Here is a 27,360-nt window from a genome sequence, read left to right on the forward strand (position 1 = left end):
CTGGTGGTCAGTGCGCTCCCACAGAGGGAGCACCACTCAGCTGACCGACCCGTCCCAGTGGCCCACCAGCCTGGCAGCAGCCACTCCCTCCCTCAGTAGTCCTACAGGTCCAATCTCCAGAGAACGGGCCAGGCACCAACAGACTGACACTGCCGGCACAATCCTGACAGCACTGCTGGCCTCCTGGAAGTCGGCCTCAGGCACCGTGGCCACTTCCCCTCCCTAGATGCTCTGCAAGGAAGAAACTATATAAAAGCGGCCACCAGGTGGCTCCTGACAACCGACACAAACATCAGCAGGACAGATCTGGATCCCAAGCCAACAAGGACATCCCACTGCCGGCCCAGAGGCCTGATCACATCCCGCCCCTTCCCACCCCCCTCGGGATGGGCGCCAGATGCAGGGCTCATGGCTGGTGAGCACCGCTGTGACTGTATGAGCCTCTCCCGATCGGGCTGACTGAACATGAGACCAGGGCAGGCGCAGCGGAGCCAGGATGAGCGGGAGCAGCAGGCAGGAGTGGCAGGCGACATTGGACTGTGGGTTTTGGCCTGATCCCCACAGGCCACCCTGAGGGTCCCCACACGTGCATGAATTTGTGCTCCGGGCCTCTAGTTTTCTAATAACAGCAATTTATTTGATTTTGTATTCCTCATGTTTTTGTTTAAGAATTCTGTAAGACACAGTCAAATTTACCCCTTCTTTTCTTTTTAAAATCTTTATGGTTGAAAGTATTACCTATAATCCCTTTTTCCTCCCCACCCCCCCATTAACCTCTTCTAGCTTGCCCCCAACCCCGCCCTAGGCCTTCACCACCCTATTGTCTGTGTCCATGGGTTATGCATATATGCATACAAGTTCTTTGGTTGATCTCTTCCCACTCCCCACCCCACCTTCCCTCTGAAGTTCAATAGTCTGCTCCATGCTTCTGTCTCTGGAACTATTTTGTTCATCAGTTTATTTTATTATTAGATTCCACATATGAGTGAGATCATATGATACTTATCTTTCTGAAAATCTAGGCTATCTATATCAAATATTTTAAGAACTAATATTGCAAGTGAAGTTCCTAGAAAAATGAGTGGACATTTAGTATGTATTCAATAAATAGTAGCAATTATGAGAACCATAAACCATTATTGTGGAAAATATCTCTCTAAAGTTAAAGAAATGGCTTTTTTATCTACTACTAGAGGCCCGGTGCACAAATTCGTATACTGGTGGGGTCTAGCTGGCCCACCCCATGGGGACCCGCTTGGGGGCGTAGCTGGCCAGGGAGAGGGGCCCCAGGTGGTTTGACTGCCAGATCTGCCCCCGATCCATGTGGGGGAGCCTGCTGGGGGGGTGGAGCTGGCCAGGGCGAGGGGCTGTAGTCTTTCCGGATATTCTGCCATTAGGTCACTGGGCATTTATTATATAGGATTTTCAGCTTCAAAATTATGTACTTTTTAATAAGAAGGAGTAATTTACAGGTAAAAGAGCCAATAACTAACGTCAAATTTATATGTTCTTTTGAGACAAGTATAGGAGAAACTCAAATACAAGTAAGAAATCTTAACAACTTTTAAAAAAAGTAACCGAAGTGGGTTTACCCAATGGGATAATAAGAAATAAATACAACACTGGTGGTAATAAAAAAAAAAATGACATGATCACTCTGACAAAGGAAGTTACTTTATAATTTACAAACCATTGAACACACTATTTCTTCATAGACTATACGATATTGCAAATCTAGAGATGTTCAAGTTCCTAAAATAGATTTAAACTATATGAGAAGATATATGCGTTCTGTAATCCTCACATTGCAAACAAAATGGAGTACCTAAAATAATGGGACTTGTGGGGGAAATTGGTTCTGGGAAGACCATTCTAAACATATGCAACTTTGTGAACAAATCACTAGCAAAAATAATCTTACTACATCAGAAAATAATTTGGACCATCCAAAGCAAAAAGTTTAGTTCATCGTTTTTAAAAAATTGAATAGAAATGCTGGCAACACGTAAATTAGAATTGGTGGGGAAAGTCCAGTTGGAAGGCCAACTCTGAGCCAATTGGCTTGCCAATAGATTGCACAGAGGGCTGGGCAATCTGCAAATATCTAAGGGCCTCACAAGACAAGGGCTATGCCCCTTTGGCGAGGAAGGTCCAGATATGAGCACTCATTTTTAAATTGTTCTTAAAACACAGCCAAAGGGGTACCTGCTGGCTACATGGTATCAAAGCTGAAGGCTTCTTTTCCACCCAAGGTAATAGTTCCACTCTGACTATTCTGCCTCCCTTGGCCTAGAATAAAGCACATATAAAGCCACACAACTTCTACATTTCACCAACATAATTCTATTTACCAATTATAAATGAGCTCATTGGTATTTTCCAAAACACATGCTGGAGCAGAACACACTGTGATTCCTGATATAATCAAATTGAAAAGTGTTCACATTCAATAAGATGTCTTTTCACTTTGAAATGTTCTTTGCTTATTAGAAATATCATTTCACCATGACTGAAATATAGTGTCCAAAATAGTTGTCACTGTTGACAAATTCTATGAAATAACATCTACCGCCAAGAGCAAACAAACAAACAAACAAACAACAAAAAAACAAGTTAACTTATTATCGGGGATTGACTGTCTGCCAGGAGCTGTCAACTATTTCATCCTACCAGAACATCACCTTTGAATAGGAGACAACGGCCCTGAAAAGTTAAATAATTAACTTAATGTCACAGAAAATGGAGTTTCTCAAACGGGATTCAAGATACCACCACTTGGAACACTTGCTAAAAATACAGATTACTGGATTCTTCCCAAACCTACCAAATAAGAATTGTGAGGGAGAAGGAGCAGGCTGAGAACTGAATTTAAATAAATTGATTCTTCTATAAACTAAATTTTAAGATCTATATTTTAGTGGATTTGCAGTTTGACAGTTCAGGGAATGGACTCTAAAGCTGGACTGTCTATAGTCAAACCTCTGCTTCCTCACTTATTAATTAGCCTTATGATTTTAGCAGCTGCTGTGCCTCAGTTTCATCAGCTGTAAAAAGGGGGAGGGTGGAGGAGGAGTCATCGTACACCTTCACAAGGTAGCTGTGGGAATTAAAGGAAATCAATGTATGAAGTCATTAGAACAGAGTCTGCCACCTAGTAAGAAATAAACGTGAGCTATTAATGCTGTAAGAAATAGAATAGCCTTGAGAATTATTGAGGAAAGGTCAAGAAGCATAATTGAAGAGTTTGGTCAGGATCATAAGAGCTAAAAGGAAAAGAATCTGTAAATAAAAATGAAATAAATGACTTGTCATTTTCCCCCACCAAATCTAATATGAAAAGCAGCAAAGCCTCCTGAAACACACTGCCTTCCCGAGCTATAGTTTCAGGCAATGTGAGAATTCTAACCTGGCTAACCTTTTTTTTTTTTTTTTAATATATTTTATTGATTTTTTACAGAGAGAAAGAGAGAGGGATAGAGAGTTAGAAACATCGATGAGAGAGAAACATCGATCAGCTGCCTCCTGCACACCCCCCACTGGGGATGTGCCCGCAACAAAGGTACATGCCCTTGACCGGAATCGAACCTGGGACCTTTCAGTTGGCAGGCCGACGCTCTATCCACTGAGCCAAACCGGTTTCGGCTAACCTGGCTAACCTTTAATATCAGTGATTTTTAAAAAGAAAATAACAAAACATCATAAAATGACAATTTTCTAACATTTATTTATGAGAAAGAGAGAGAAAGAAAATAACCAACAAAAATACAATTGGGCCTAACAGGGGTGGCTTGATGGTTGAGCTTTGGCCTATGAACCAGGAGGTCATGATTCAATTCCTGGTCAGGGCACATGCCTGGGTAGAGGGCTCGATCTCCAGTGGGGGGCATGCAGGAGGCAGCGGATCAATAATTCTCTCTCATCACTGATGTTTCTATCTCTCTCTCCCTCTCCCTTCATCTCTGAAATCAATAAAAATATATTTTAAAAAAATACAATTGGTTAGTCAACTGTGCTGATTGCTAAAATAAAGAGTCATATTCCTATTTTTAGCAACTTGATTGAAATAAACTTTACACAATAAAATCCAATAATTCTAAAGAAATAATTCAACATGATCAGCACCACAATCAAAATACGGAAGATTTCCTTTACCCTAACAACTTCTTTCAGGCCCCTCTGCAGTCAACGGCCTGCTCCCAACTCCGGCAACTGATGAAGTGTTTGTTCTCTGACACTGGTTTTGCCTTTTGAGTACACATTAAATGAAGTCGTACAGTACCTTTTGTGTCTGACCTTTTCACTTAGATTTTGAGATGTATCCACAAGTTACTAATGTGGCATATTCTTTAAATCTTTTTACTCTCTGTTCTTTATTTTGCATTCAATTAACCTGCATTCCTATGTTTTCCAGTTCACCAATCTTTACTTCTATACTATTTAATTTATTGTTAATCCTATCTAGCATATTTTAATTTCAGATAATGCATTTTTCATCTCTAAAAGTTCTACTCAGTATGTTTTATGCCTTCCATTTCTTTTCATCACATTTACGTTCTCTTCTAGCTTCCTGAACAAATAGGACGTATTATAATAATTGCTTCATACTCTTATCCACAAATTTTATCATCTCTATCATTTGGGGGCATGTTTCTATTAATGAATATTTTATTCTCCTAGTCAGGTTATACTATGTTTTACAATAGTCATAATTGTTTTACTAACTGGTATACATTTTGGTTTATACATTTTTGTGTGCAGGATTCCAAGTAGTGTTTGACTTTGCAATGGCACACAATTAAGCTACTTTTGAGAATTTATTATAAGCTTAAAGAAGGTATAGAGCAGCTTTTGGTCTAGTTTTAATTTAACAACACTCATAAAATAAATATACTTTTAAAAACTCTAACAAATATCTCATGTATTAAGTGGTCTCTCCACTCTAGCTGGGGGAATACCAAGTATTCCCAGTCTTGTGTCAGTTCTAGGAATCATTTAATCATACTCTTTTCTACCGCTTCTTTTCTTGGCTTTTGTTTGTTTCCTCTCTTATATGTACCAACACTGGAGGGAACATCCCTGAAAATTTCCAGTATGCATTCTTATTTTCTCTCTTCTCTCTCTCTCTCTCTCTCTCTCTCTCTCTCTCTCTCTCTCTCTCTCTCTCTCTCTCTCTCTCTCCCCTCTCTCCCTCCTCCTCTTCCTCCTTCCCCACTTTATCTTTTTCTCTCTCTCCACCCTCCCACTCCATTACTCATTTTTAAAACTCTCTGGTCCTTTTTGGTACTCTATTGAAAAATTTTAAAGCTCTAGGCTTTCCTTAACATTGATTTCAGTCTCTTAAGCTTAGCAAAACAGCTGGACTCTAGTTGGGTTCTCCATCCCTAATCCATGATCTGGATACTACCTCCAGGAAGTAAGCTGGTGCAATAATAGGACTCCCTTTTATTGTCCTTCTCCCTGGGATTATAGATCTGTGCTGATTTTTGTCCAGTGGGTGAACAATGTTGCTTTATATACTTTTTTCCAATTCTAATTGTTTAAGATAGAAGAATAAATTAGATCCCTGTTAATCTATAATGATAAGAAGCATAAGTAAAGAATCCGATTCTCCATTCTTTTTCTTTCCAATGCATCCTGAAAACACACTGAATATTATCAATTTTTCACATTAGACCTCAAGAACTTTCATTGGTATATTAGTCTCCTAGTCATCCAGCTGAGAAATCCCCTTAAACCTTAACAAAGAAATAATTTGTCCTGACAGCTTGCAAAATGTTTGGTTGTTTGGGTTAGATTGTCTTCCAGATCTAATCAAGAACTTTAAATAACAAAAAATAACCTAAGATATAATGAGCATGGAGTTAAAACTATTCTCCAGTTGACTTCAAACACTTAAAACACTGAGGTCTGTTTTAAGATTTCTCTTGCCAGAATCCCCAATGGCATCATTATTTTTTTTAGATATCAGGGAAAAAATTGATGCATAGAGAAGTATTAGCCATGCAGTATATTTGAGGGGGCAATAAGCCAAGATAAGTCTTTATTGTGGTATTGAGCAGAGGAAAATAAGGTAAACCAGCTGGATAAAACATAAAGTCAGCTGATGAGTACAAAGGATCCAATAATAAAAGAGTTGATGGGCTTTTGAAAGTGCACACAATGCCCACTAAAAAGGGAACAACTCCAGAAAGGTGAAAGCTCGTTACATTTGCTCTATGGCATACATTTATTATTTACAGGCTTCCTTACAATATGCTACTGATGTAGTTAATTAAGCAAATAAAATCCATCAAATTCAGAAGGCCTCTTAACCATAAAATATAATGAAAAGCAAATGTAGAGAGCTTTGAAAAAGCATTGCATGTCAATACTCTCCCTTTCAGAATATCAGCCCCTAAAGTTAAAAATATACACATCTGGAGAAGAACAGCTACAGTATTTTATTAAAACAGAATCATCTCAACAGTCTCGCCAGATCAATTTCAGTGCTCCAAGACAGTGGACCTTACAACTCTAAATAAATACTCAAAAAGAACATTAATAACTTTAAAAAGAGTTATACTTAAAAGAATGATTCCTGTTGGCATAACACACCATTTTAAAGGTAAAGAAAGCACCTTAAACTAAATCATGACAATTTGTTCCTGATAAATTCAGCCAAATAATTTTAGGCATAACAATAATTAAAACACTATTTTTATAAAAATATTGTTCTTACTAATCACTGTTCTTTTGCCACTTTTGTTATTTTTCAGCTATTTTTTAATATTACATATAAACTAGTAGCCTGGTGCATGGAATTCATGCACGGGGGGGGGGGGGTTCCCTCAGCCCAGCCTGAACCCTATCCAATCAAGGACCCCTTGGGGGATGTCTGACCACAATCTGGGACCACTGGCTCCTAACCGCTCACCTGCCTGCCTGCCTGATCGCCCCTAACTGCTCTCCCCTGCTGGCCTGATCTCACCCCCAACTGCCCTCCCCTGCCGGCCTGATCTCTCCCCCAACTGCCCTCCCATGCCAGCCTAATTGCCCCTAATGGCCCCTGCCTTGGCCCCTACCATCATGGCTTTGTCCGGAAGGATGTCAGATGTCCAGAAGATGGCCAGTCGACCCGGTCTAATTAGCATATTACCATTTTAGTAGTATAGATAGATTATATAGGATAGGATTGCTTAAATGAGGGGGAAAAGCCATTTTCATAAGGAGGAGATGCTCTTGGCAGACAAAAATACATAATTCCTATATCTGGACTGATAGCCAGCCATATGCACCATACTGTCAAACCAGTCATTAAAAAATTGAACTGCTTTTTTCACCTTACACCAAACAGCTATTGCCCTTAAAACCCCTCCTCAGTCCCACCATAGGTTCTGCCTTCTCAGTTCACCCAGGTTAGGTTCTGATTGGTCGGTTTCTATGCCAGTCAGCGTCAAAAGCTCTACCCCCTAGGCAGCCATTGGCTCCTCGCACTTCACCCAGTTTTGGTTCTGATTGGTTGGTTCCTATGCCAGTCAGCATCAAAAGCTCCACCTCCTAGGCAGCCATTGGCTCCTCACACTTCACTCAGATTTCGTTCTGATTGGTCGGTTTCTATGCCAGTCAGAGTCTCTGGTCCTATCAACAGGTCTGATCAGAGAGGCGGAGCTGATCAGCAGCCCCAGCGGAGGCCGGAGAGAAAGAGAAGTGCGGCTGCAGGCCAAGCCCCGAGAGAAAGAGAGAGGCAAGGGCTGATCAACAGCTGCCACGGAGGCTACAGATCAGACCCTGCTTCTCTCTCCAGGCCTCTCTTTGGGCCTGATCCGCAGCCCCCTCAGCAGTCAGTGCTGGGTTGCGGCGCCTTCAGTGGCGGACAGCCATTGCTGTGTTGCCACGGCAACCCAGCAGTCAGTTGAGCCTTCAGTCATTTTGGATGTTACAGACCCTGGGTTTTTATATATTAGGATAAGAACTGGTTAAAATAAATAGGGTGATACACCAAAGCAACTTTTTAAAAGGTATCAATAAAAATGTGGCTTGTAAAGGTTGTGTCTTGAAGTTGTAAGAAATTTGTAGGAATGCCACTTGGAATATTATATATTCTCACATGCCAAGCATCCTATGTCATGGAATATAACCATTGCTCTCACTCTTTCAGAGTAAGATTATTAACTATCCTGTGCTTTTTTTTCAGATATACTGAGGATGCATCAAGTTTCTTTCAGGAAGTGAAAAGAAATTATTTCCAAAGTTCTTTTTAAAAACTATTTATTTTTTAACACAGCGTAGCAAAATAATCACCTTAGATTTTAACCCCCCAAAAAAGCAAGTTAAATTAACTGCTGCCTATGACCAAGAGATACTTCCCTTTGTTCCAACAAAGGTTCTAATTTTCAGATAAAATGAACTTTCTTTCATATCCAGTCTAGGAGACCACCCACAAAAGCCACCCAAATCAATAGCTCACAAAGGTAGTCTTTATCAGATCATGTAACATTTTACTAGGAATTCTGTGTGTGTGTGTGTGTGTGTGTGTGGTGGGGGAAGGGGAATAATATTGGGAAGTTCAGCAAGATCACCTATTCAACTTACCTGAAGACATGAAGATAAGAATTGGGAATTAGGGAAGTGTGAGAATGAAAGCATGGGACCCTATTCTGAATGTTTTGTTCAGCTACCTGGTCAGCAATATAAAATTACATAAACATTTTGAACATCCCTTTATTCGACTGAACAAGAATAGGGATCCAAGGCCACCACTAGTAGCTGTAGTGCCTTTCATGTCTGGAGTGGTGCGGTGTATAGTCCTCCCAAGTGTATGCAATGGCTACTATCAACAGCCCGGACATAAAATGAGACCAATGACTGGCAAAGCATGTGTCTCTCTCAGAGACATCTCACCCATTAGATTCAGAAACATATAGAAAACATACCATAAAAGGTGCAAGCTTCAAATGCCTTCTTCAAAATTCCGAGGGAGCACTTCAAGGTTTCCTTTCTTTTATGGCTGCTCTTCACCAGAAAGCTTCCATTATGTATTTCCCTTTACTGAAATTAAACCCTTCCTGACCTTGCCATCCGTTTTCTTACTAAAATGCTGGTGTCCAGCCACATACTTCCTTTACTTCCATAGTATCCGACTCCCAAGGCTTTCTTTTCTTGAAATTTCACAATGACAAAAGGATGTGCAACAGCAATAGAAGCTGTTGCCTCACTCTTTCCCACATACTTTTTGGTTTTATAAACCACACATATGTTGTCCTAAAATATCTCCCTATTTTATGTTTTTAATGCTCAAAGAATGAAAATAGCTGAATATAAAAGCATAATGTTAAAAAAATACATAGATTTCTGTAAAGATGACTTTTAACTCAGGACATTTTTTATTATTATCAACATAAGATATATATGAGGAGCTTCTACTTTTGAACAAAGTTGAAAATTTAGGCTATGGCTAAGATTTTTTTGCTTTCTTCATTTCTTTCCCTATACCCATATTCTCTTGCCAAATATTTTTACAAAAGCTTTCTGTTTCTCATCCCCCACAATGCTTCCACAGAATATTTATAATCATTATAGGGTAGGAAAGAATGAGAACAGAAACAAAAAAGGATAACTAAGTTTGGTATCTAAAATTATAGTCTATTTTTCTTTATTCAATAGCTATATTTTAATGAATTAAAGAGATTCCACAAACTTAAAGGAAATGAGAAGAAAAATCCTGTTGTACTTTCAGGATGAGTAGCACATCACTACCATAGTTATGTTAGTATTCAGTTCAGACGTAAGGGAAATGAGGATGAGGTGAGGGGAACGACCAAACATATTTATAGGGTTCCCACTGGTCTCATAAAGAGTTTCCACAAACATCTATTGCTGCCATGAGTCCTTTCTTTGCCAAGTTCTATGATAGCAATAAGAAGCTTTGAAATCAATCAATTCTACCATCACTGACAGGTACCTCCTTAGTCACTGGAAATGCCTGCAATGGATTTTAAGAATATTGAAGAAATTTGCACAGCTAAAATAAAATGGAATAAAATACCCATAGATTTGCTAAAAATGGAATGGGCTAAGAAATCTATCAACATCTGGTGTGATATATATTACATGTATACATATAGCATCAGGGAAATGAGCAATTGGCTAACTTTTCAAATAATGTGAGTTTTCATTAATTAAACAGGGCTTATTAATACATTTATTTTCATATTTTATCATAAGTAAAATGAAATCTCTCATATACTTCTGGTACTGATAGAACTAAAGTTTCTTCTCTCAAATACAGATAGGTTAAAAAAGCAAATGTTAAAGATGAAAAGTAATGTTTTGTTTGCCTCCTCTACTCTAAACACTTGCTGATGGAGTAGATTATAATATGGAATCTTGCAAATGTACTGATTTACTCCAAACATTCTGAACAGAACTTTTACATGAGGTCACTGAAAACAAAGGATGTTAGCATTCACACACTCTTAGTTCTGGGGGCAACTCTGCTAACTTTCCAACCTTCTACACTTTCTGATAAAAAAAAAAAAAGCAAACAAAACACTGTGAACAGAAATAAATGGAAAGTTTCATAATTCTAATTAGATGAGATAGATTCTTCTCCCATAAAGTCAATATCCCTGTTTCATATTAAACATTAAAATCGCTCATTAGAAATATGTCATTGTCATAGAATAGCTTTAAAAACCATGCCAGAAGCATGTGCATTCTCGAAATTTTATGTCTGCAATTCTTTTAGCACTAATATCATATTTGAATTTTGTACTGTACATATCCCAGATTCTCATGAAACAAGATATTTCAGATTTCTCTAAGAATGACATTAAGAAACATAAATTCAATTCAATTGTATGGCTTACTAAAAGTTATTTAAATCAATAAACTCGCATTTTCTTTGTAATTGTTTTTGTTTCTATTCACCAGGAAGAATTTCTACATTTCCCGCACCCCCATACCCCAACACACACAAAAGCCTAGTTCCTACATATATTTATTTCACCAGACCTCAGCTTCTAAATCTTTTGCTTATGGTATCTTATCTAAGAAGTACTATATCAATAGCTCAAAGCTATTAAGTGATAAAATCAGGTTCAACTTCTGTGGATCTCTGCCTTCATGCTGTTGAAGAACAACACAAAAGTATTGCCTGATAGTTGAAAGATGCTTGGAAACACATTTGCCGAGATGAATTTACCTTTCGGGTAAACATAAGATAAATGGGAGACCAGCGGTGATTTTTTCCCTCACCAGCTTGCATCTCTCAGCTGGGTTTTAGGAGCTACCTTACATAACAAGCATATGGAGACCATAACTGCTGCAGTGTACATAAACAAGGAAAATAATGAAAAAAAACAGGCCACGAAAACTGTAATAAAGGTGTAGTGACCATTAAATTGCACATCTGGCGTTACTAAGAGCTGAGAAGGAGAAAGTGCTTAGTGAGAGAAACCTCAGGAGAGGTTAACATTTGCCTCGGCAGTAAAAAAGTAGAGTGTGGTCTTAACAGAATCACTAGAACAACTTTGTAAAGCTTTTTAATCCATAAGCAATACCGTCAGGGAAAAACTGAAAGAAAAGAAAAAGAAAAACCTTTTTAAATTAAGTAAACTCAGCAGCTTTTCCTCTTGAGTTTTTCTCCAGGGTATTAGATTTAAACAAAGCATTTCTGGCAAACACACACACACACACACACACACACACACACACACACACACCACCGGGGCTTATTATTTCTTCACAAAATATTCAATAGAAGTGTTAAATGACTAGTGAATCTTAGAGAGGCTGTTACAATTCCAGGCAATCCTACAACAGTGAGTTCTATAGGATGAGCTTGGAAGCTTGCTGGCTCTCTTTCTCAGCCATTTCCATGTTATTGGTGCCCCTCATTCCTCAGCACGTGAGCCCCTGTGAGGATCCTTCTATAAACTGATGACCAACGTTACAGTACGTTAAAATTAAGGGTCAATAAATAGCCACCCAGAAGATGCAAAGAGTATAAAGATTGGAAAGGAGAATAGAAAAAAAAGTTGAAATTAAAAGGAGCAACCATAGTTTGCTAGAAGCAGGTAAAATGTCAGCTGTTCAGGCACTCCTTCACCCAGTTCAGTCTCAGTTTTTCAATTAGCAATAATTCATATATATATATATATATATATATATATATATATATATGTATATATATATAATATATAATGTATATATATATACATATATATAATATAATACATATATATATATATAATACATATATATAATGTACATATATATATATAATATATATGGCAATTTACTAATCTTGCGGAATTTTTTAAGCTTTAAATGTCCAGTGGAAAAAAGTGAACATTCTCTCCATAGTTTAGAGATCATAAAGATGTTTAGAATTGAGCTGAAACATAAAGTCCTAAACTGACATTATTTATTTCAATTGAGCTGAAACATAAAGTCCTAAACTGACATTATTTATTTCAAATAACTTTTTCCATATTTGTCTATTGATACAAAATGTATTTTTTCTCCAATTCTGGCTTAGGGAAGGGGGTAGTGAATGGCATATAATGCAACGGAATAAACATAGAGTTAAATGGGACAAGATATTGTGTCTGTTAGTGACGTTCAAAGCCTACTGGGTGCAGAGGTGCAGGGAAGAAGACAGCTGAGCGCCCCAGCACAGCACTAGGCAAGTCTGGCAGACAACAGTGCATGTCAGAGGCTACCGGCGCCTTCACCTTATTATCTTTCTAGTCACGTGTGCTTGCATTGGGTAAATAACTTCTGAACAGCCTGAATGATAAACTCATAGACAGCAAAGGGAAATAAATATTTTCATCTCAGAGCTTATTTGATAATACTGACCTAGTACCAACCAATTTTATCCAGAAAGTGAGCAATTTTCAATTGCATCACTTTGCAGGAGGCCCTGAATTCCTTCTCTCTCCAAAAATGTAACTTTCCTAACTAAGATAAAATGCTTATTTAAATGTTAATAAATGTGGTGTGTGTGTGTGTGTGTGTGTGTGTGTGTGTGTGTGTATGTGTGTGTGTTTGATCATATTACAGGGTAGTCAACAAGTCTGCAAACAGAGATGAATATCTTAAGTGATATGCTGATATTACAGTACAATACATCATAAAATAAGTCTTTTTCCAGAATTTCTGCTTATAGTATTTTTTAATATTTTATTGATTTTTCACAGAGAGGAAGTGAGAGAGATAGAGAGTTAGAAACATCGATGAGAGAGAAACATCGATCAACCGCCTCCTGCACGCCCCTTACTGGGGATGTAACCACAACCAAGGTACGTGCCCTTGACCGGAATCGAACCTGGGACCTTTCAGTCCACAGGCTGACGCTCCATCCACTGAGCAAAACCGGTTTCAGCAACTTTTAGTATTTTTAACAGTCTTAGTTCTTAACTCCGTCGAATGAATACCATGTTTGTTTCCCCTTAACATGCCTTCCAATTATCCATAAATTTCCACTAATTCATTCTTAATTATTCTCTGATCAAGCTTCTTACTGCCTTTGAAATTCTATCTTATATTCCCCAATACTTCTGCTGTTACTCCTTGTCCTCTAAAATCATTTGATATATGAAACCAGCTTGATATACAACATAATGCATTTCAATTTCTTATGTCCCCAGTGCAAACTCATATATTAAGGGATTCCAAAATGCAATAAAATATTAATAAAAATTATCCAGTTTTACTTAGACATCAGAATACTATTTTATTGCAATATCTAAAAATTTCCAAGTACCATGCCTAAGTTCTAGTTTTGATAGATCACACTTGGCAATATAAATATAAAAATTATAGTGTATAGTTCAGAAAGGATGTGGAGATGAGATCTAAGAAGAAAAAGATTTGATGAATTATGACATCTCAGGAAGCCATGACCACACTTTATATAAGAACTAAGATGTTCTATTAAAAAGTGATAATTATATCAGAATACAATGATTTCAAAAACTGTATCTTATTAGAGATGATATACATGACAATTTAGAAAGGCATTCATCAGGAGATATATCAGAATTTTTAATGCAATATATTTAAACTATCTAAACATAGTAGCAAACCTTAGCCTACCCAAATATTTAGAAGGAAAGGTCAATATTTTACTATGGTCTCCTAAAAATATATATATATGCTGTCATTCTAGTAATGAGAAAATAGTAGCATAATAACAGCGGTATCTTCATAGGACAAGATATTCAAGTTTCACCATTTGGATTTGGGAATTGCTCACTGCCCACGCTAGTAGCCTCCCGACCAAGGCAGATCTGCATGTGCTTTGTATAAACAATGTAAGTAACTATAATCCCATAAATAAAGACTGCACTGAACTAAATAGCCAGTTGTGACTAAGGTTCTGTCTGCAAATTATTCGCTTTTTGCATTATTTACTTATTCAGTCTAACATTTTACTTTGAAATAATGAAGAACATCTGATGGAAAGTGAATAGAGCCAGAGCTAAAATTCAAGTAACTTGTAACTCCTCTACCATCAGGGCTCACACCCTTGTCTGTTATGCTGTAATACTCCAATGTTCAGGACAGGCCCCTTCCCCTGACCACTTTCAAGGACCCCTCAATTAACAAAGCCAACTGAAATGACAGCAAAGTCAGTGCATCCTGCTGCAATTTATCTCTTCCTCTCCCCCAAATTATGGATTCACACTCACCGATTAACAGCAGCAGCAACAGAATTCTAATCAATACTTTAAAACCATGAACAAGCTTAGACACAGTCTTAACTTACTGTAAAGCTTACACATTCAGTATTTTACTGCTGTTTGCTGTTGGCTTTTAACCACTAGGTGAGTCCCACTAATGATTAAAGCAATTCCAGTCCAATTAAGGAGGAAAGTAGGCCTGCACTACTGTGCACTGTCTTTCCCAGTTTACAAACTGCTTCTCCACGGTTTTTTAGACCTTTCCACGGGATCCCGGTTTCCCCTCCTTCTGTAACGGCCTCTGCTTACCGCAGAACAGTTGTTTTTATTGGCTCTACCCCAGTCATTCCCTTTGAATTCAACTTCCTCTCCCTGTTGTTGTTTGCTTGGTATAACATTTCAAATAAAGATCTCCACTGCTTCGGTGTTGCTTTATTTGGTTCTCTTTTAATTTGCATGGTGTAGAGTTTGGTGGATGTAGAGTTCAAAGCCAGATCATGGCAGAGAAAGCAGAATGTCTGATTTAGACAACGTCTTCCCAAAGGATTCTTGAGAAATTTGTCATAAAACAGGAAATGTTAGGAGAGGTTGGGATGTTCTCCCAAAATCAGAAGTTTTTTCCTCAACATATGAAGGGCCATAAGTCTTCATAGGCATTGAGACATTACTTCCTCTGAGAGATCATTTGTGAGTATCCATCAACCTCTGACATGATATTAAATCCAGTTCTTTCTGCTGATCTGGGCACCTTACTCTGTGGACCACTGTTTTGTAGGGTGTGATAAAGAGAAGATCAAGAAAGAGGATTTACCTGTGAGAACAACTTAGATGTATCTACTTTAGAGCATTTCTTTCAGTGTTTCAGAAAAAAAAAATACTGAAAGAAATGAGGACATTGGAAGTTTTAGAGTTGGTACTCTTCTCTAAAATGTTTTGGATTAGTATCAGACTCTAGTCATTTGAGTGCATCCTATTAGTCATGTGAAATGATTTAGTACCCACCATGTGGTTGCTGACCAGTCTATCCTTCCTACTTCCTTACGAGCCATCTCTTAGGTATGCATTTATTCTGTTTTCCTAACGTGCTTTTATTTTGACAGGTTCTCTTTTTTTCTAGGCTGTTTGGTATGTGATAGCTTTATAATTTTAGATAGCTTCTCCACCCTGGAATATAACTATTGAAAGAAGATGCAGAGATGCTATACTGAAGGAAAGCTCAATCAGTCAGGTCTGGGTGGTAGGAGCTAATGGGCACTTTCTTCAGGGCTAAGATTAATTCCAGATTTGTTTGCTACTCTACCCAAGGATCACATTCCTGGGAAAGAAATTTGCTTCCTATAAATGTGGATCACATCCATATCCCTCAGCCAGGAAAAGTAGAGTACCTTGATATATCTATCATTTCACAAAGACAATATCTAATTGTGATGGCTGGTAACCTAAAGTGAAATGAGTATGCTATCAGTAAAACAATAAGCAATGATTGTTGGGCAGGTCAAAACAAAAGGTGTCCACTACATACAGGCCCCGTGCTTGTATGTAAACTGCCTATTCACTGATGGCTGAGAGAATCCCATTCCCCATAAGAGTTTGGTAAGAAGGTCCATGTTAATCCCTGAGTTTTGCTTAATGATCAAGTGTGATATTCATTACACTAGAAATAAAATCCATCAATACTTCATTGGGACTATATCTCTGACCTCTAAAATTATCATGAAAGTTGGGGTAGGAAGAAATAAGAAATTATTTAAGTTACTTAGCTTCATGTTTCACTAATTGGTGGACTTTGCATCAGAGAAGGATTTACAGATATCTAGTCAAAGGAGGGTATAAAACAAGTTGAAGGAATAGAACTAAAAGTTGAAATTTGTTCCAGTTAAAGAATTTGAATGCCATGGAGTTTAGCAAAAGGATATGGGATTGTTATTTAAGGCTATGGCAGTAAAATAACACAATGGAAAACACATCTCACTGAATGAAGGAATCCAAAAACAATGGAATAAAATTTTCTATGCTTATCAATTTACAGAATATTTAATGAAAAAATGTCAAGGTTGCAGGCAAATAAAAATATAGTGATGGAATCAGTTGTGGTCACTGACTTAATTAGCATCTCCAAAGTCTAGAATCACTTTAATAGATGATTAATTTATGATAGAAGATAAAAAGCCTAAGGGCTAAAACAAAGCAAGAAGTAAACTTCCATTTTAAACTTATATACAGAAGAAAATAAATATAATGGGATATGTTTGTGAATGAAATGATGATAAAGTTAAAAATTTCTATTAATGCAAAAATTTTACAAATGGAATAGTTGTGTTTTGTTTGTTTTGCTTTGTTTGTTAATCCTCACTCAAGGATATTTTCCCATTGATTTTTAAAGAGAGTGGAAGAGAGATGGAGAAACACAAAGAGAGAAACACTGATATGAGATTGGTTGCCTCTTGCACAATACCCTTGACCGGAATCAAATGGAAACCCAGGACCCTTCAGTCTATGCGCTGATACTCTATCCACTGAGCCAAACTGGCTAGGGCTAGAATAGTTTTAATATTCATGAAATGATCTCTTCTTAGGAAAACAAATAAATATTAGGTCGTAATTGCTCTAAATCACTATAATATCATCAAAATATGATCCAGGAACTCCACTCTTGGATATATACCTATAAGATTTAAACACACACACTAAACTATTACATGTGCAGCACTATTCATAATAGTCAAAAAGTGGAAATAGAGCAAAGGTTCATCAATGGATAAATGAATAAACAAATCGTGGTATATACATACAATGCAAAGTAGAGCAAAAAAGGAATGAAGTTCATGAGCCCACAATGTTCATAAGCCTTGAAAATGCTGTGCTACATGAAAGAAGCTTGACACAAAGGTTATATCATTCAATTCCTGAAGGCAGGGACTTTTATAGGCCAGAAAACAAGGCAGGATACTATGCAAATTATCCTGCTCTTAAGTGCTGCTCAGAGAATGGGAGAATAGATGAATAATGTGTAGATATTCATGGACAATAGGAACAGATGGTGAAGGGATGGAGGTGAAGAAATTTGCCTCAGTACCTAGTAACTACATTACATATTAACACATTATTATTTTAAAAATTCATCTGCTATGCATGTTTACATGTAATTTTTGAGAGACACTTTTTGAACTAAAAAGTTTAAATTTTTTTCATTTAAGAAAAAGAATTTTCTTGAATATTTGTTACCAGTAGTCATATCTGAGGAATCTGACTATAAAGCTATTTGTTTTATTTTTATCACCCTTTGCATGTTCTTAAATAGCAAGTATTTTTAAATTAACATACAAAAACTTAATAAAGTGGATAGATTTGACATTAAAAAATCTTTTTAAGTGGTAATTTAAGAAACAAATTAACTTGAATAATGGCCTATTTTTATATATAGAGCCTAGGCAGAAATATTTGTTAAAGAATAAGTAGAATTAAAATATTATTAAGTATATTTACTGATGTTGTATCTGTAATTTCTTAGTTCCATTTTAATTAATATTTCAAAACAGTATTTAATCCTCCTGAAAAGGGAAATCTATTCAACTCTTCTGGATCTGCAAGATTGCCCTAAAGTTTAAATATTTTCTGATTCTAAAAATTATCAATGTATTAATGAAGTCATATAGTACCACTATACACCACCCAATTATTCACTAAGTAATAATATAATTATAGGCATAAAATATAAAATATGTATTATATAAAAATTATGTAAAATAATTAAGAATTTTAGAAAACTGACCAATAGAATTAAACTGAAAGAAAGGCAAAACCAGAATCAATCTTGAAGAGAGCAGTTCAAATAGTCAGGCATTTAAGAATCTGGTTTTAATAGATCCGTGATTTAATATTTTTACAACAGCAAAGGTGACAAGCCAATATAAATATTTGACAGTCCAATTTTTGCTGCACTGGAGCAACCAGGAACCCAACCAAAGACAGATCTGATATACAAACCAAGTGCATATCTGCCAAACACTAAAGCCAAGCTCATTTGTAATTCACCGTGGAAAAAGCCACACAACAGTGGTTTTGCTATGAAATGGAAATTAGCAATTTAACCCAATTTCAAGGACAGAGTTCAAATATGCAAAATAAATAACTAGCATCAACAAAGTATTTTTATGCTGAATTTTTTCACAACTAAAGAAACATAAAGATAGTTACTCATGCTTCAGGTTCATTGGCTAAAACATAAAACAATACGATAAGAAAGAATGTGAGAAGTTATAACATAATAATATAGAATGAACCCTTTAAATTATCTTAAATTTTCAAAGTACCAGGGGCACAAGAAAAATGTTGTTTTTACAGTTTTGGGGGCTTCATTAATATAGTTTACTTGAAACACATTAATATTACTCTAGTATCTATTTCTAGAAAATAATTATTTGAGTTTCTTAGGAAATGGTCCTGTTTTCCTCTTGAGTACCTGAAAATAATAACATTTTTTTTTCTTTTTTCATCTTTTCTTCCTAAAAAATCACAGATAAACTTGATTGGGCACTAAATGTAAACCACACAATTAATTTAACATGAAATTCATGATACACCTAACTTCTCAAATCCCTTGTTTGGTTTTCTTAGAGTCAATTCTTGTAAGAGAATTAATTGTATTTGATATAGAAAGCTTATGGATGTATTTTTAGCTAATTCCTGCCCAGTGACTCCTGAACATCTAGGCCAATTTGGCAAAAGAGAGAATAGCAGAAAAAGATATAGGTAGCATTGAAAGACAGGGTGGGGCAAAAGTAGGTGTACAGCTGTTCATATGCAAAATAATACAACCTTTACTAAATAATAATACAAGAATAAATTCTCTGTTTTGCGTACTCACAACTGTACACCTACTTTTGCCCCACACAGTGTACACCAAGCTCACTGTGCTAGAATCGTTTCTCATGTTCCTGTATTTACACACAAAAAAATATTTTAAAGCCCAAAGCTTCTTTTTAAAAGATAGTTTACGCATAGGTTAGCCCACTTTTATATCTGGATGTACAATTCAAGGATATTCAAAATGGGGGCCTGAGAAACTAAACTAAATGACCCTGTTTATCAAATATAGTCAGCAACAACTATGAGCCGAAGTGCTGTAAAGAGTACAAAGAGCTCTAGCCGGTTTGGCTCAGTGGATAGAGCGTCAGCCTTTGGACTGAAAGGTTCCGGGTTTGGTTTAGGTCAAGGGCATATGCCCAGGTTGCAGGGCTTGATCCCCAGTAGGGGGTGTGCAGGAGGCAGCTGATCAACGATTCTCTCTCATTATTGATGTTTCTATCTCTCTCTCCCTCTCACTTCCTCTCTGAAATAAAAACAAAATATATATGTGTGTGTTTTTTTTTTTTTTTTAAAAAAGAGTACAAAGATGTAAGACAGGGTGATTCTCACTCAGCAGCTGCCTAACGGAAAAGGAAGCTAAGATAGGGGCCTTCTCATTTAGAAGCCATTAAAGAGTAAAGGTAAATGCCTCTGCGGAGCTGAGGGAGTTACACGCAGAAGTCTGGGGAATGGGGAAGCAGGGACCTCCTGGGCAGCTCTTAAGTTTTCCAGGCAATAGACTGACATGTTAGGGAGCAAGTCGCAGCAAGCATTCCAGGTTGTTGGATTAGTAAGAACAAAACCCAGTGGGGGAAAAATGAGTTTTATATCCTAAGTTTTCCAGTTTGGATGGAGCACACTACTTTTCTTAGAGCTTTAGTGTAGTAAAATATCCCACGTTCTTTTTTTATTCATCAAAGAAAGAAAGAATGAAAAAAGCATCTCAATTCTTTCTATGTCACTGGATATCAATCCTGTTAGTACACACTGTCAAAACAGGAATTTTCACATTTTGAAAATGATAGTAAGGTTGTAAATTTTAAAAATAAAAAAGGACATTAACATTCATGTTAAAATTATTTTTAAAAGTTCATTACTCATCTAAAACCACATTCAGTTCAAGTGTTGTACTGTTCACAAAGACAGTATATTTAGTGTATGTTCTACACTGTACTACATATATTTATGCAAACAGTACTCATGTAAATGTGGGAATAGAACTAATGCCTACTGAGCAATGCCTTTGTGCCAGCCACTGTGCCAGGTTGCTGACATATGCAGGGTGTGCCAAAAAATACATATGCGCTTTGAATGATTATAAAGTCATTGTTTATTAACATACAGTTCATTTTCAAAACTTAAAAGTATCTACAAAAAGGAATTTTTTTTTTTTTGTCAATGCCTATTTTCAAACTGATGACCGTTCTGGTCCAGGCACTGCTGATAATGCAAAGCAATGGAGTCACAAACATGAAGAACAATTTCATTTGGTATTTGTGTGCCCTCAATTTGTCAACTGTTGCTGCTTTTGTACCATAAACTTTATCTTTCATGTATCCACATAAAAAAAAGTCTAGTGGATACATTTTCTTTGTTCAAAGCTTAGGCTGGCTTCACGCATTATTTCAAAACAGTTAAAACCTGAAAAGGAGTGAAAATTGAGTTATCAGCTGTTAAAGTGTGTCCCCCCAAAAATGTATATACACTTTGAATAATTATAAAGCTAGTGTTTGTACTTCAATTGCATTTTCAAACATCCAGTAGCATTTTAGGATGAATTTCCTTTGTTCAAAGCTTAGTCTGGCTGGAAGGAAAGAAACATTAATTGAGCTATCAGCTGTTAAAGTGTGTATACATGTTTTTGGGGCACCTTATATTTATCTCATTGAATCCTCACTATCACATCTTGAGTCAGGTTATCATGTCAGTGTTTTATTGTGGAAACTAAAACTGTGAGATTAAGTTTTGTATCTAACTAAGGTCAATCTGGATTAGAATCTAGATTTTTATTTTTATTTTTTTTAGATTCTAATGTTCAGGTAAGCAAAGCAAAGAAATATACCAGTTTTGGTGAGAAAAGATGGCTGTCATGTTTTACCTTAGATACATCTTTAATAAAATCATAGAATCTACTCTGAATAATTTTTATGTTCTAAAAAGTGGTGGTGAACTTCATAGATAAATAAAAGAACTTGAGAGTAAAGGAAAATCTATTAACTGCTAGCTTCTGCCTTTCACAAAAAACATATTTGAGGACTCTTCTATTCATGCGTTGCATGTCACAAATCCATATCTACTAAAAAGCCAATCTTCAAAATAACTCCCCTGTTAATTCTTCATAACTCATTCTGGTATAAACAGATACATAAGCCAATTTACAGATGCCAAAGTCTGTTGTTACTTCAAATCTTAAAAGTATAGTTACATAATCATTTCTAGGAAAATTATAAATTGTTTATAGCCAGAGTAGCTTTTTTTGTGTGCTTAAACATAAAAAAAGTCTATTTTCTTTGTTAGTAAATATTAGAAAACTAAGGCCAATATCAAGCCAATGACTTTTGTGAGGAAAAACTTGTAGTCATTTTATAAATGTTGAGTAACCATTAAAAACATCACATTTCCTAATGAAGAATATGAACCATTGTACACTCACTAGGACCCATTTACTTCAAAGGAGAAAACCCTTTCCTATAACAAGAGCCAAAGTGAAGTTGGTGTGATTTGTAGATTTAAATACTTCTCTTTGTTAGCTTTGGGAGTTGAGTTCCATGTTCCATTTCTGCTTTGGGAACAGTTTCATTTCTAAAACCCACCCATAAATACAGCCAGTCCCTTCTTACGGCTCTACCCTTCTTCCCTTTGGCCTTTATCTATGCTTAGCAAGCCAAATTGAATCTTCACAGTGGCTGCCAAGTTGGCCTCAAAAGCCAATTCATGACACTACTGTTAATAGTCCACAAGAGAACAAGTCTATTATTATAAAAACTATTATTCACCTATAGTTTGACATGTTTTAATTAAGTTATGCCTTTCAGAAAGCAAGTGGAAGTGATGGTGAGATGCCTTTTAGCACATTAATCAAATTGTCATTAATATTTTGTGACACCGACTCCCTGTATTCACTGAGCTTACTGTGGAAATTCTGGGAGAATCAAATAATACAACAGCATTATAATTAATAAGTACAGATAATATAAAACATTATAATTACATATAAAACGTAAGACACATATATACGATACACGCACACATAGAATATTTGTGATGCTGTATAGGACAGTAAGTCTATATTCGGAAATCAGACCAACAAATGTGAAAGATCACCTCCACCACTTGCCAGTGTATGACTCTTAGCACTGTACTTTCCTCTGTGATTTTTTAAAAATTAAAAAGGATAGACTTCGGTAAAGATAAAATAAGTAAGTATATGAAAAGAACTTGGCACAGTTTGTGGCACATGTTAAGAGTTCATTTAATGTTAGGCGCTGTCACTATCATTGGTATCAGTATAATCAAGGGAAGAACAAACCTTCTTAGTATTTGTTACCAGTCAGGGCTCCTAATGTTTGGCTCAGTAATACTCTGACAAAAAAAACTAGAATTAGACAATAATTTTTAAAATATTTTTAATTGATTTTAGAAAGGAAGGGACATGGAGAGAGAGATATATCTATGAGAGAGACATTGATCAGCTGCCTCCTGCATGCCCCCATCTGGGGATCAAGCCTGAAATCTGGAGATGTGCCCTGACCAGCAATCGAACTGCGACCTCCTGGTTTACAGGTCCATGCTTAACCACTGAGCAATACCGGCCAGGCTAGACACTAGTTTTAATAAGGGATTGTGTTGATTAAGATTTTTTAAAATTGGGCTCAATGGTATATTCACTTTATTTCATGAACAGGAAAATTAAAGCATTTATCAATAATATTTGTCAAATCAAAAATTCAATAAAGCAAAGGAGGTACAAAAGTCTTCTTTTTAGTAGATTATTACAATAAAGAGCTCCAATGAAGCATATCTCCTGGTATCCAAATTCTCCTGTTATCTCCTCTTCTACTGACTCCTTCCACACTTGTTTGGCCCATGGAAAATTAGCAAATACTACACAAACAGTGGCCTTAATGGCACTTGCACTTTGGGGTATGCCTTCTCTCTTGCTGCTCAAAGCTAGCCTGGTATAGACATGTGGCTCATCTGAGAGCCAGGACCAATGGCCAAAGATTTAAATGAGGTCATCATGGACCAGCTAGCCAACTGCAAATGCATAAATGCAGACAAAGCACATGCAGCAGAGAAAAGCTGAGCCATGGAATGTGTTGCTAATAAATGGTGGTTTGTTATGCAGCAGAAGCTAACTGATACAGTATTTCTCCCTAATGAAGTAATGTCTAAAGTATTTGTTTGGATGAAAGAGTAGTTCCACTTTATTAACTCATTAATCAATACATATTTATGACACACCAATATTGATAACCATAATGCAAAAACAAAGTCTAATCATATGTGCATCTTAACTTCAAGATTCCAGGGCAATATGAGGTCAAAAGAAAGCAGACATATGTCATAATAATATCTTTACCAATACAACTCCTAGGAAATGGAAACTAAGGAGAAAATAAACAAATGGGACTACATCAAAATAAAAAGCTTCTGCACAGCAAAAGAAACCATCAACAAAATAACAAGAAAGCCCACTGCATGGGAGAACATATTTGACAATATTATCTCTGATAAGGCTTTAATCTCAAAAATTTACAGGGAACTCATACTACTTAACCAAAGGAAAATAAACAATCCAATCAAAAATGGGCAAAGGACCTAAATAGACACTTTTTGAAAGAGGACATAAAGAAGGCCAAGAAACATACGAAAACATGATCAAAGCCACTAATAATCCGAGAGATGTAAATCAAAACAACAATGAGGTACCATCTCACACCTGTCAGAATGGCTATCATCAACAATTCAACAAATGACAAGTGCTGGCAAGGATGCAGAAAAAAGAAACCCTCTGGTGGGAATGCAGACTGGTTCAGCCACTGTGGAAAATAGTATGGCATTTCCCCAAAATATGAAAAATGGAACTCCCATTTGACTCAATAATCCCACTTATAGGAATATATCCCAAGAAATCAGTAACACCAATCAAAAAGGATATATGCACCCCTATGTTTATAGCAACACAATTTACAATAGCTAAGATTTGGAATCAGCCTAAGTGTCCATCAGCAGATGAGTGGATTAGAAAACTGTGGTACATCTACACAATGGAATACTATGCTGCTATAAAAAAGAAGGAACTCTTACCATTTGCAACAGCATGGATGGACCTGGAGACCATAATGCTAAGCGAAATAAGCCAGTCGGAGAAAGATAAATATCATATGATCTCACTCATTTGTGGAATATAATGAACAACATAAACTGATGAACAAAAATAGAGCCAGAGGAAAAAATATTTTAGAATATAATAGAAGTAATCATGTTATTTGCAGATTTTTAATATTTCCTACAACTTTTGCAATATCAAACTATGTTAGTACAGTTTTGGTAATATTATACTTAAAATCCTTTTTTTGAAATATTAATGTTTATTGCATGTAATATTATTATATATAAGATCATTTTTCTTCAATAATTGGTGTTTATTGCATGTAACATTATTAAAAATTGTTTTTATTGAGATATTAATGTTTATTGCATGTAACATTATATTTAAGATAGTTTCTCTTGAAATTAAAAAAAAACGGAAAAAAGAAAGGATGTCCCTTCCAACAGTAATTGTAGCAATTATTATTCTATCTAATAAAAGAGTAATATGCAAATTGACCATCACTCCAACACACAAGATGGCTGCCCCCATGTGGTCAAAGATGGCTGCCCCCATGTGGACACAAGATGGCCGCCACGAGATGGCCAGCAGGGGAGGGCAGTTGTGGGTGATCAGGCCAGCAGGGGAGGGCAGTTGTGGGTGATCAGGCCAACAGGGGAGGGCAGTTGGGAGGGACCAAGCCTGCAAGGGAGGGCAGTTGGGGGCGATCAAGCCTGCAGGGGAGGGTAGTTAGGGGTGACCAGGCCAGCAGAGGAGGGAAGTTGGGGGTTACTGGGCCTGCAGAGAAGGGCAGTTAGGGGTGACCAGGCCTTCAGGGGAGGGCAGTTAGGGGTGATCAGGCCTTCAGGGGAAGGCAGTTAGGGGAATCAAGCTGGCAGGGGAGCAGTTAGGCATCAATCAGGCTGGCAGGGAAGTGGTTAAGGGGTGATCAGGCTGGCAGGCAGAAGTGGTTAGGGGCAATCAGGAAGGCAGGGAAGTGAGCAGTTGGGAGCCAGCAGTCCTGGATTGTGAGGATCGGGCCTAAACGGGCAGTCAGACATCCCTCAAGGGGTCCCAGATTGGAGAGGGTGCAGGCTGGGCTGAGGGACACCCCCCCACCCCCGTGCACGAATTTCATGCACTGGGCCTCTAGTATTTCAAATAAAACTAATGATAAAATAAAACTAATATTGCATATATAGGCAAACTTCATCTTACTTAATCTTCATAATCCCTGTAAAAGAGCTTTTATCCTTATTTTTCAGATGAGAAAAGTAAGGCTCAAGAGATTAAATAATTTGTTACACAGGTATTAAATGCAAATATTGTCCACAATTTCTACATCCAGTTTTACATTCATATACTTATATGAGAGTAAAGTATTACACTATGATTATAATTTTAAGACAGGATTAAGACTAAATCCATTTATATATCACAATAACAATGAGTTTCAAGAGGAAAAATCAATAGAAATACTTAATTTCAACTTGCTTTTACTAAATTTATTAAGTATGCAGCTTTTGTTAACTACTCTGACCCTGGTTTCTTTCTCAGTTACCAAATGAAGGTATTTGAATAAGTGATCTTTAAATTACTTCTTACTTTTAAATTGGTACAAAAATTAAATCAGTAAACTAATGTGTTTTCTGATTGACTTACTAAAAATATATAGTAAAATTAGTCAAATGATCATTTTTAAAATAGCTTAACATATACATACATGGATATATTGAGAACTGATAAATGTTGCTTTTTTAGAATACCACATGTGAAAAGGGATAATAGAGCCCTGGCCTGTGTGCTCAGTTGGTTGGGCATTGCCCCATGCACTGAAAGTTTCCTGGCTGGATTCTGTTCAGGGCACAAGCCTGGGTTGCAGGCTCAATCCCGATAGGGTGTGTTCAGGAGGCAGCCGATCAGTGTTTCACTCTCAAATGGATGTTTCTCTCATTCCTCCTCTCCCTCTCTCTCTAAAAAAAACAAAGCAGAGTCCCTATGACCTTCATTAGTATGTTTTTAGCTCTGCTACTTGCTAGCTGGGCAAGTTGAGCTATCTGTGCTTTCGTTTTCTAATTTGAAAGTAGTGCATATTCCATGAAGACTTCATAAACAAAATAAAAACCAATGAGAGACTTTCTATTCCGTATATAGTTCACGTATGCTAGGCATTGTGCATATATAATCACCATGCTCACTGCATGTGAAAGGGCTATTTTATATTATAGTAAAAAACAAAGTTGAAAAATTTACCAAGGTCATACATCTTAGATGCAAACAAGTCACTACTCAAATCTAAATATCTTTGACCTTGCAGCATTGTGCTCTGAAAAATATAAAGGTCGATGCTAAAATAACATGGTTTTAGATAGATAGCAGGCAAAATCAATATTCCAGATCAATAGCTATGTGGTAGATTGATCTTGACCTGAGGCCTGTTAGAGTGAAAAGGTTCTTAAAAACTACCTAGTTTAAGTACAATAAGAAAATGGAGGATGCCCCCCCCCCCAAAAAAAAGAAAAAAAAAGA

This window comes from Eptesicus fuscus, chromosome 7, assembly GCF_027574615.1.
Source record: "Eptesicus fuscus isolate TK198812 chromosome 7, DD_ASM_mEF_20220401, whole genome shotgun sequence".
Lineage (NCBI taxonomy): Eukaryota > Metazoa > Chordata > Mammalia > Chiroptera > Vespertilionidae > Eptesicus > Eptesicus fuscus.